Source organism: Acomys russatus, chromosome 2, assembly GCF_903995435.1.
Source record: "Acomys russatus chromosome 2, mAcoRus1.1, whole genome shotgun sequence".
Classification (NCBI taxonomy): Eukaryota; Metazoa; Chordata; class Mammalia; order Rodentia; family Muridae; genus Acomys; species Acomys russatus.
Window position 1 is genome coordinate 84,049,503 of NC_067138.1, and position 10,818 is coordinate 84,060,320.

Genomic DNA, 10,818 nt, shown 5'->3' on the forward strand with positions numbered 1-10,818 from the left:
TTTTGAAGTTCACAGCGGAAGGATAGTTCTAGTTCTTAAAAAAAAAACCCTTCCATGTTGATATTAATTCCCAGTTTCCCATCTCACACATACACGTGTGTATCTTTCATATTCAAAGCAGGACAAAGTGCCTAATATGTCATTATCAGCTACAAAACAACAAGCAGAGTGTATGGCTTCTATGAATAAACCAACTGTTTATCAACAAGAGACATATCTATAGAAATGTGCATTGACTGATGACTTAAGCACATGGGGCTATCACATTCTCCCTTGGGTTTAAAAGCCTTTAGATAAAAATAATGAAAACAATGGTGAAAATCTTATAAGTAGTTAAAAGGATAGAAAAATCCGATATACATACATATTAAATAGAACCTATAGGCATCCTTTATGGATAGATTGTGTTAAAATTACTTTCTTGTGTTTTTAATCTTCTAAGGAAGGTAAGAAATACCACAGAGGAATTGTCATCATTATCTCTTTATCCTAAATAATCCACACACATTAACCCTACCACAATGCACGTGGGAATGAGGTTAAGATGTCATTTCTAGAATTCTGGTGATTTTTAATGATGGCTTTTAGATGGCTTAGCTAACACTTATTTTCACTTCCAAATGATACACTGGGCATAATAAGCTTATTCAAACTACACTGGTATTTGGTTTCTATCAGAATTACCAAAAGAATTACTAGATTACTAATATTGTGCCACATGTCTTCCATTTGATACTGTGTTTTTCCCTGGTCCGTTTTAATTTTCCTTCTAATTAAGGTTATCCAATTTTTCTCTTCAACAAAATGAATAATATATGACATGACCTTTCAATATTATGGAAAGATGCTCTTCAAACAACATTTAATTCTGTACAAAATGCCATATTTAATTCAATTTTCTTTGACTCTTTTCATTTATAAATATGGTTTAATATCAATGATGATGCTGTCTTCCAGTCCAGTCCCACATTAACCCTTAGAGATTATGCCAACAGTTTGACAAATGCTGATGTGCTCATTTTATGCTTAATAACCAGATAAATGTGCATGTTTTTCTGTGGCCAAAGGAAGGTTGTTGGAAGAAGGCAACCAGATACTGAGTTTTTTTTCATAATTAGTATATCACGAAAAATAAAATCCATTTGACTTTTCTTACTGTTTTTACTTAATATAAAGCATGATTCACAATAAATATTTTCTATAACATATTTCAAAGTTATTTTCTTTCAAATTTTGACTTAATTTTTAAGTAAATCGATTGTGTAGTCAGAATGGAAACTGACAAAGACATATACATTTACACACTGTAAAATACTGACATAGTTCAAACCACCAGAAAACTTAAAAATAGAAGTAAAAATCAGTTGCTTATAAATTGCTGATCTTTTCATATATCTTGTTGTGGTATTCCTTGTTATCACTCATAAGGTGGATCATTATGACAGCTACAACTTGTTAAGGTTTGTCCATAAAATACGACTAGAAATATTATGGGATATTCTTCAGATCTGTTTGACATTTTAAGAATATTGTTTATAAAATACTGAAAGAATGAGGACAGTAGTCACATCTATTTTATTCACTAAAATTTGTCATCTTCCTTTCTCTCTTGGATAGCAACCAGGCAGGGTCTAATTTTCCGTAATACCACCCATTGTCTTAACACTAAGTGCCTGGAAAAATGTTGGCAACCAGAAATGTGAGAGATATCACACAAGAAAATTTACTACTAGAGAGAGAGTTATTACTTAAACAATACACGGCTGTGTTGATATGTGCAGTTAAGGACAAGTGCTCCAGTGTTGAAGAATTTCCAAACAATGTTGTAAGGTTGCAAAACTTTCTAGTAAGCTGGACCATGGACAAAGCTTTTACAAGGCCAGAGCTACAGGGTATTGTAGCACATGTTTTCAATTTCAGCAGAAGGCAAATACAATGACCTCCCTGTGTTTTTAAGGCCAGCCTGGTCAGCCAAAGCTACATAGTAAGACCAGTCTCTTTTTCTCTCAAATCAAAAGCTCAGGGATTAAAGTAAAAGGTATAACATTGATAGCCAGTTTAGCACAACTTAACAATCAGGGTAAAGCAAGAACTGGTGCATGTCTCTGGAAATGTTCTCATTTCTCAATCAGAAATCAAATCTTTAGTTGCTATATCCTTTTGTGCCATCTGTTTTTCCTTTAGTGTATATGACTTCGTTTTCCTGGGAATCTGGCTCGGCTGCTACTCACCTCATTACTCACAATCCAAAACCAGTATTTATTTACCGTATACGTTCTCTATCAGGAACAAATATATATTTATTTATCATATATATTTTTCATTTTTGCCGGTACTAAGGTATAACTGTAAACGCAATGATCATCTTCTCAACCTCATGATCTTAGCAGAATGAGGGCAGACAAGTTCACTGCAAAAGAGAATGTCAGTGGGCACATGTGTAAGTGTAAAAATAATTCTCTTTACTTTGTGCTATTATGTACATGCGTCTGTACTAGGGCACACATGCCTCCTAGACTTCAGCCACCGCCAAGGATACGCTTTCAAAGAGATGGCACCGAAATATTTGATTGAATTCATGTTTTAATACTTGTAATGAAATGTAAAAAAAATCTATATTTATTCACTTTTAATAAAAGTTGACTATTCAGGGTTTAATGTAGACAAGACCAAATATTTTGAAAAGTTTGGTTAATAGAAAGAAGTCAAATAAAATGTCTTAACTCATTCCATTTTCACCTGATTTAGAAACATTTATTTATTAAGATTTGAATATAGTTACTTCATTTCATTTTCCTTCTCTTCTCTTCAAATCTTTCCATATATCAGTTCCTGATCTCTCTCAAAATCATGGCCTCTGTTTTCATTTATTGTTATCCCATTACTATTCTTCATGTTGTTATTAACTTCTGTTTTGAAAATGATATGAAAATTCTTTTTTTGCTTAACACTCAGAACAGTTCTATCCTGCCCTAGAGAGGAGTGGGCTTTGGAAATAATAAATAGTGTCTAACAATGCTAAGAACACAGCCAAGTTTATTATCAGCAAGTGTGGTATAAATAACATTATTTTTTTCACAGTACATACTGTTTTAAATGATCTTTAACTATCAGTTAGTTTAATGTCAGACAGTTTAATGTCTCAAAGAGACCAAAGAAGAAAATAAGAACAAGTGAAGGCGTTTTCTTGGTAACAAGGACATGGAAATGAAAATATGTCTGTCTGGGCAAAGATTGTGTGTGTGTGTGTGTGTGTGTGTGTGTGTGTGTGTGTGTGTGTGCATGTATGTTTGCAGATATGTGTCTGTGTAGTGTGTGTGAGTGTGTGTAGTATATATATATATGTGTGTGTGCGTGCTTGTGTGTGTGTGTCTGTGTAGTGTGTGAGTGTGTGTGTGTCTCTGTGTGTGTGTGTCTATGTAGTGAGTGTTAATGTATGGGCAGGTGAGGTTAAGGTGAGCAGAGTTGAGTTATTACTAATCTTAATAAGCTTTCTCTGAGGCTAATTTAGAATTGACTGCTAAACTATTCTTCAGAGAAACCATGTTTATAGCCTGGGGGAGTAATGTCATGTTAATATGAATACTGCCCAATGTGAGTTTTGCTGACCTGACAGTGAATATGTCTGGACATGTACTGTTTCTGCAGCTCTTTGCCTATGAGATATCAAGACGCTTCTATTCAGGGCTCTAATAATATTCTGTGACTGATACCTTTCCTGATTTGTTATTTTTCAGCCACCACTTCCTCATACAGTTCTCTGCTAGACACAGAATCTTGGTCCTTCTTTCCATTTCCAGCGCTGAACCCAGAGTCTGGCAACAAGCTGGCACAAAGGATGGCTCTGTGGTGATGCTTCCTGACAGTCCTCTCTCAGTGCCTTTCTTCAAAGCTTTTTGAAATGTAAGTCTCATGTTAAAAAACTAAACTAATTATTATACTATAATTGTAATTATTTGACTAGGTAATAATGACTTTGGATGGTAAGCCTCTAGTAAAATAACTACTACCCATGCTTTTGTCAGAATCCAATCAACCCTATGAGGATTTCAAATGACCCTCTCATGTTAAAGTGATTGTAGAAGATTAGCAGAGCTCCTGGGCTGAGCAGGGCATGGGGTCAGCATCACTGTGCTTGTCTGCAGCCTGATGCTCTGAAGGTGAGCTGTGCCTTCATCATTCTGGCATTCTGATTCAGTCTAAGTCTCCATCAGAAGCCTGCCAGGGCTCAGTGCTGATAAGGAAGCACCATCGCTTCACAGAATGACAGAGCACAGTGACATATCAACAGGAGGGCTTAAACGAAAAGCCCCTTCTAATTTAAGTGGGAATCTGCTGAAGCTGTATCCAGCCCAGCACTCTTGTTTTCAATTAAAACTTTCTTGTGGCAAAAGAAAAGTTTGGCATTCCCTCTCCATTTTAGAAGCAGGGATGGAATCTGGTGAAAGGCCACAGAGGAGAGCAGAAAGGGCTAGGAATGCTTACCTTCCTCTGAGGATCTTCTCCTACAAATCACAGTTTCTGGTATTCAAAGGAAGCTTGACTTGATGCTTCCAGTTCCTGGATGAGTCCTTTGCATTACCTCTGTTCTTTGAGAACTCTTTGTTTTTCTGCTACACTGCAGGAAGCAGTAAAGGGGACACACTTTCTAAGTTACCAAGGACCTTCCTAAGCTTCTAAGTTACTAAGGCTACTATGTTCTGTGCACTATTGATATGGGAAGTAAACAGTTCTTTTCTGGACCAACTCAATTCCTATTCAAATCTATCATGATAAAGGTAGTGTTACTTTGCTTCTTTCGTTTTTATAGAAAGAATATAAGAACAAAGTAATTAAGAAAATTCGATGTGGTCACATCAAGTGGTAAACATGTGACACAATACGAACACAGTTCATAGCACTCAAGCTTGAATTTTAGTACTGTACTGTTATATTTCTGTATTACTGGGCATCAGACTTGGAGTCTTCATCATATATAGCCTGTTACTAATGTGTTACTTCCTTAGTGAGTGCTGTTAAAATTTTAGTGTAAGCAGCTATGGGTAACATCACAATTAATATAAATACATATGCTTATAAAAGCCTAAGTGGTACTTGTATTGTACCGTTCTTATGGAATTCCTTGAACATGCTCATCACACAGTCTTTCTTTTCTGAGTAAAACCATCTCATGATCCTCAGCAAACCATAATTAGCAAACAAATATATGTCTTCCCTTGGAATGTGCCACATATAATTGCATTCGGTTGCGTGCTCTTGCTCTCTCTCTCTCTCTCTCTCTCTCTCTCTCTCTCTCTCTGTCTCTGTCTGTCTCTCTCTCTGAAGCACGGCCTCCGAGACTCACATGCGCTTACTGATGAGCCAGATGAACAACGTTCAGTGAGGATGTGTCATGTGCGTGAAGCCTTCCAGCTGCCAACGTTTCTGTGAACCTTCAGCATTACAAAGTTGCATTTTTACTATTTTTAGGTTTACATGTACGAGTGTTTTGCCTGTGCTGTGTATGTGTACCTTGTGGGTGTGTGCTGCCTAATGAGGTCGAAGAGGCAATCACAACTTCAACTGGAGTTACAGATGGTTATGAGCCACCGTGCTGGTTCTGGGAGTTGAAATTGCTTCTTCTGAAGTAGAAGATGCTGTCAACAAGTGAGTCATTTTTACAGCACCAACATTGTATATAAAATACATTTTTATTTTATTTATAATTCCTTTGTGTATGTATGTGTGTGTATTTATATGTGGTATGTGTGCATGTGTGAGTATAGGTACTCCTGTGCCACAATATGTGTGTGGAGGTCAAAAGGCAAGTTTTTGGAAGTCAATTTTCTCCTCCTTGTATTCTAAATCAAACTGGTTAACAGACTTTCGTGGCAAGTGAATTAACCTGCTGAGCTGTCTGCAGGTCCAAGAGTTACACTCCTTAAGTGATGAATATTACGAGCTATACATCTCATGGATGTACATTTACAGACAAGCTTTCATGCTCTTTGTTTTAGACTCCACTGTTTTAGAGACAGGCTTTGTCACCATTTTCCGACCTGCTTGTTTGTTTTCCTGGATTAACTTTACACCGATCTTAGTCTCTTCTTCATATCACTCTGTACCTTCTTTCTTCCATCTTCATTTCTTCCATGTCATTTTGCATGTCTTCACAGTGGCCTCTGCTGCTTTTTGAAATTGTAGAAGCTATACATCACTGAGTAGTGTGGGTTAAGTCATAGAAAAGGCACGGGCCAGACTTATTTGTACACTTTCCAGATGATGAGATTATGATCAGAGGATCTTTCAAAATATTCTGGAAAAATTTAGCATTGTTGAAACATTGCTAAAATACAACATCATCTGCTTGCTCTTCGTTTTCACTGGTTGTCAGTGTGAGAACAGGCTGCACTGCTTCGGGGGATAAAAGCCATTGCTGCTGGTGATGAAGAATGATTTCAGTCACACACATGAGCAGAGCACCAGTTGAAATTTTAGAAAAAAGCATTTTTCCTTTTGGGATAAATCCAAAATTTCAATTTGTCTCTGAGAAAATGATTAATGATTTAAAAAAATTTTTTTTTGGGGGGGTTTGTTGCTTTTGTTTGTTTGAGATAGCATCTCACTTTGTAGCCCTGGCTGGTCTCGAATTCCCTCTGTAAACCAGAGTTGCCTCCAACCCACAAAGCTTGGCTTGCCTCTGCCTCCTAAGGGATTGCATTCAAGGCCTGCAACAGCCATGACCAGGCCCCAAAGTATATTTTTATATAGCTTAGCACACATCTTTTTTTTTTTAAGAAAATACTTCAGTAGATTGATTCCATACTAAACCTATTCCTTCCTTAGAATGGCATCATTCAGTTTGGCACTACTTGATTGATCAAAACTTGGAATAAAGGAGGCCAGCCATATGGCAGCCGAGCCAATGTTGTTGTACTCCAAACTGGCAGATCTTGAACCAGTAGGTGCCAAGACACCAGTGCATAGTAATGTATGAGCTAATGAAGACAGACAGGGGTGGAAATATTGATGTATTCTTTAATTGACATTGATACATGATGTCAGGGATTACTTAGAGGGTTATTTTCATTTTCCAGTGATAGGTTTAATATCCAAATAAAGATTATAAAATGGCTTTGGTTAAAAATATTCATCTAACACGAATTAAGTGCTCAGAGACACTGAGCTGGCATTGAATAAAGTAGTATAAATTTCATTTCTTTGTTCTGAGAATAAAATGATAAAAATAGCCATCTACAATTGAATAGGTATTTAAAAATCATACTTTTGTAACCAGTCAGCCTTGTATCAGAGATATCATATTAAATTTATTATTGAGTGCTTCCTTTGCCAGGTACTTGTCTGAGGTCTAATGGTGTACTGGGATCATGGCACAGCATACAATAAACATGCACTATAAAGCAAAGGGAGCCACAAGATAATCTCTGGTAAGTACAATGTAACAGAATAAAATAATGGGTATGGGTTACAGAATGAGTTATCACATCTGGCCCTTTCTTAAAGATCTAGTTAATAGAAGCTATGAAAATAAGAAGAGAGAACACTGTATAGGGATGCCAGCAGGTACACAAGCTAAGTGAGAGTAACCTAGAACATTTGACTAGAAGGAGGTCATCTGTGGCTGTAGCATCCTGAGGAGGCTTGAGTGTGAAGTAGAAACAGAGGACTGCCCTTGGACTATTCAGGAGGCACCTATCGTGAAAATCTTTACCTCTTGGTCAAGCAAAGGGACCTTTCATGGCTCTATCTTATCAGTCATAAGCTGATATTTGCTATTACTCCAGCTCTACAGCAAACTGTTTAATTAATTCTAAGAGTTCTAATTTTGGCAATTCATTGAAATATGACCCCTCTAAAGATCCTGGAACATTGTGCAGGAGGGAACAGAAACAATATGAAAAGCAGAATATTGGGAGAAAGACTGAGAAATGTTATCTTTAGGACATAAAATGACCATTGCAAACATAATCTCACAGCCGCTGCTGTTGCCTGAACTGGGCTTGCACAATATTGGATCTGTCAGCAAATAATCAGAGATGAAGGGGAGGTTCACAGAGCCATACATGTCTGTTCTCTAAGTGATGGATTCTGAGAAGGGGGGTGGGGCAATTATTATGTTTAGCTGTGTAGCCATGTGTGAGCTGATCAGGCTCCAGTATGTATTTCCAAATGCATGGTCACACAGTAAGGTCTGGTTAAAGTTCTAAATGCCAAAATTGTGAAAGGTTTTGTAGTAAGTAAGGGTGATGACTGGTAGGAGGAAGACAAGAGCTGGGGGTGAGAATAATCACACTGCATCATATACATGTATGAAACTGCCAAATAACAAATTTGTCAAGATATTTTTGACCTTTAGAACACACAGTCCTTGACTAAAAGAGTTAAGTCAGTTATCTCTGCTAATGTATTTCATTTTTAAAGCATTACTTAAAAATGGACTTATAGCGTCTGTTTCCCCAAAGTGCACACTGCTATTGGCTAAGAGTGTTGTCCATATCTAGAAACTGCATTAAGTTCTTGTAGGTTGTTAGGATGATATTCAGTAAACTGCTTCTTTGGCTCAGTGGATAAGAAGAACTTAGTACTCTTCTAGCCTGCCAAATCTAAGCACCCAAGACCCACCCAATGGAAAAGAACCAACTCCTGACACTATTAACAGTACTCTCCTATGCTTGCAGATAGGAGTCTAGCCAAGTTGTCTTCTGAAGGGCTCCACCCAGAAGCACCCAGAAACAGATGCCAAGACTCACATCCAAACATTGGGCAATACAATGATGCATAGGGAGTCTGGTGGAAAAGTGGGGGCGAGGGGGAGAAAAGGACCTGAAGGTGACAGAAGGTACATAAGAAGACCAACAGAGCCAACTAACTAGGGCCCAAAGTCGCGTCATGAGACTGAAACACTGACCAAAGACCCTGCATGAACTGGACCTAGGCCCCTTGCAAAGATGTAGCCTATGGGCAACTCAGGCTTCATGTGGGTCCTCTAATAAAGGGAGTGGGGCCACTCTCTGACATGGACTCTCTTTCAAGTTTTTCAATCACTTCCCGCTGGAGGGATGCCTTTGCAGGCCTCAGGGAAAGAGGACATGTTCAGTCCTGATATGACTTGATGAGCTGGGGTGGATGGGAAGGAGGCTTTTCTGAGGAATACGGGATAGAAATGGGGAAAGGAGGGAAGGTGGGACAAGGAGGTAAGGAGGGATGGGGATAGGATCAGGATATAGAGTGAATAAACAAACAAACAACAATTTACTTTATAGCCCTAAAAGATTACTTAAAATTCTATTTTTATAAATCTGTGGATTCACCCACTTTCCAATTAAGATACTACTCTCATATGCTCCTCATTAGTGGCACCCTCCCTTCAAGGACTGAAAACATTATCCTATCAGAGTATTTGCAAAGTTTGACCTTGTGAGAACGAGATTCCGTCTATGGAAGTAGTACTCCTCTTCTGCTCTGATGAACCAAGAATCATCATCTAGAGTTATAAATTGTACAAATAATGCCACTGTATTAACAAATGTCTTATTTCGCATTGTAGCCTACGTAGGTTTGCTTCTGTAACTCTGGCTAGTTACCATTTCTCTAGTTCATTGCTTGTCAAATATCTCCCAGCCAGAATTCCATGACATGTTGGCATAACAAGGTCAGAGAAGAATGTGCTATTCACAAGAGCACTTAACACTCGGTGTGTGTGTGTTCGTGTATGTGTGTGTCTGTGTGTGTGTGTCTGTGTGTGTGTGTGTGTGTGTGTGTGTATACATTTAATCTTGGATAGTGTGCATCAGGATAGATATGTAAAACAAAGATACATGATTTCTCTCTCACAGTCTCTCACAGATTCACAGCCTAGTATCTGTTTGTATATTGACATACCAAGGGATTTTATAGTCAGTTTAACAGGTGAGTGTAATCCACGGAGGTAGTTTCTCTGACCGTGAAAGCATTGAATGTAATACCAATAAATGATACCATACACAAGTTTAGATAAACAAGGAATTCTATCCAGACAAACACTGATTTTTAAAAAGTATCAATAGATCAGGTAGAGTAAAAATAGTAAGATGTACAAAGAAAATGTTAAGGTAGTCATATTGGCAAGATAATAATTATACTAGTTAACACAGATAATATTATGTTAGACTAGTAGATTGTATTATATATTAATTTGGAAAAATTATATATATATAGATTAAGTAATGGGAAGTTGAGTTGAGCTGGCTTTTCTTTCTTTTAGTTTGTTTGTTTTTTGAAACAGGATTTCTCTATGTAGCCTTGTCTGTACTGGACTCACTTAATAGACCAGATGTCCTCAAACTCACAAAGATTCACCTGGCTCTGCCTCCCAGAGGCTTCTCTAATTTTTTTTGTTTAATAAGTGCCTTATTGTATAAACTTAGTTCAAGGTCAAAATTACTGGGCTTTGTATTATAAAGAACAGGTAAAAAATATTAGAAATACTGGGAAATTGGTTCTATACACAAAGATGCGAGGCAATGGTTCCATACACAGAATTTGCAGCAGAGATTTTTTTCTCTTGTACTAATCCTGTGACCAATAGATATGTACAACATTACATCTTTCTTTTTTATATAAAAGATAAAATGGGAATCCCTCTGTACGTATCAAACATATTTTTCCTGTTTTTTTTTATTGAAACATAAAATCATTCATATTACATCTCAATTGCTATCCCATCCCGTGCATTCTCCCATTCCTCCTTCCCTCCCACTTTCACCCCATTCCCCTTCCCTATGACTGTGAATGAAGGGGATCTCCTCCCCTTGAATATGATGCTAGGGTATCAAGTTT